A 1,909-nucleotide genomic window follows, 5' to 3' on the forward strand; every position below is an offset into this window, starting at 1 on the left:
TCTCTCCAGTAGAAGGCTGGCTCAGAGGAATTCCACATGTGGATGTGGGCCCGGGATCGCCATTCAGCAGCTGCGTATCCAGAGGAAGACTGAAAGGGGAGGAACAAGGCACACAGGTGGGAGTCTCCTGCTGCTGACCACCCAGGATGGACCTGCCTGGGGAAGGCTGGAGGATTTGGCAGGGGCGAGGGAAAAGCAACTCACACTTCAACGTAAGAGCTCCTCCCAACACCTTTTGAGACTGGGGTGTGGTCTCATTCTCTAGGAATCAGCGACTCAAAGAGGGACTCACAGAGGTGGAATGGTGGCTGGCTCATGGTCACCACAGTAGAGAGGCTAGTTTCAGAAGAAAACTGCAAATAAATCTTGGAATGTTCCATCTGGGACCTCAATGACTTTGTCCTGGGAAGGCTTTGGCCAAAAAAGAGGGTGCTGTGTCTGAGATGAGGAGAGAGGTGTGAATGTCCAGCTCCTTGGGCTCTGCTCTTCTTGTCCCTGGCTGGAGCTCCTGACACAAGCAGGCAGGGGCATCGCAGGACCCATGGGTGCAGAGCCCAGAGCCAGGACCTCAGTTCACTCTGGTTGTCTTCCTGCCTATCTGGGCTGAGTTGGGGATCCAGCTCAGCAGCATGTATGGTGTCCCCCACATACCCCAGTGTCATAACTACTCCAGCTCGGCTTCTTCAGCAGCCCTGGCTCCATGCTTAGGACCCGTGGTGGGTCCCTGGTATTCACTATGATGCTGCCTGCCCAGCCCTCTGCCCCTGCTCCAGTGCCCAACACACCAAACTTGTCAGCCCGGCCTCTGGGGCTGGCACCTGTCCAGTGTTTCCTTCTAACCCCCAGCTGGGCACTGGTCTCAGAGTCATATGCTCTTGGGTTAAAAACTCTGCCACTTACTAGGTATACTTGCCGGGCAAATGACTTTATTTGTGGTGCTCGTTATTAAGCCATTGTCTCTCAGCTTCAAACCAGCGTCCCTCTGTGATGTTCTGGGATCCCACAAATCACCAGTATGCCTTGCCAGAACTCCCTGTTAGGCTCTGCCAAGAGGGGGCACTAGAGGGAGCCTGCAACACTGGTGGATGGAGAAGGGGTCAGCTCCTTTGTGTCTGTTTCCTGTTCTGTTGGCAACACCCCAGCAATGCAATGGCCCTGCACCCCAGCAGCAGCCGCTGGTTCCAGCTGTCAGTTTCCTCCCCATTCCCAGACCTGTCCCATGGGGTCCTCTGAGAGACACCCCCTCAGAAATCTGGGCCTCAGCCTTGCAGCCCCTTCCCAAGTGTCCACATCTTTATAAGCCCACACTCTCACCCTTGTTCCCTCAGCCCTAGGGGCTATTACTGACCCTGAGGATCTTTTCATGTGCTTATTTGCCATCCCTATATTTTCTTTGTAGTGTCTGCTCAAATCATTTGCCTATTTTAAACAATTAGATTACTTCCTTATTATCGATTTGTAAGAGGGCTTCATATATTCCTGCTGTTACTACCTCTGATGTTTCAGCATTCCCCTTTGCCTTTCTGTTCTGCAAGCCCTGGTTAACAGTGCCTTATATGAAATTCGCTTTGTCAAAAAGACATTTTCTGTCTCCCAACAGACATACTAGTCTGTGCCTCCGATTCCTCATCCATCAAATGGGAACAGTGACCACCTCACAGGTGGCAGTGAGGAGTCAGTCAGAAGATGCCTGTGAAGGGCATCATGGCCCAAGGCCTGGCACCGAGGTAGAACTTGGTTCGAGTGGCTGAAGACTCAGCAGCTTCAACAGGTTCCCTATCGTGAGCCCCCAGAGCTGCGCCTTCATGTTTGCTTTAGGCCAAGGGAAGAAGCAGAGTGCCTCTGTGGGCTCCTCTCAGCTGACACAGAGGTGGTTTTTCCAGCCAGCTTCTCTCCTTTGAGAACTTGT

Source organism: Gorilla gorilla, chromosome 2 (genome assembly GCF_029281585.2).
Source record: "Gorilla gorilla gorilla isolate KB3781 chromosome 2, NHGRI_mGorGor1-v2.1_pri, whole genome shotgun sequence".
Lineage (NCBI taxonomy): Eukaryota > Metazoa > Chordata > Mammalia > Primates > Hominidae > Gorilla > Gorilla gorilla.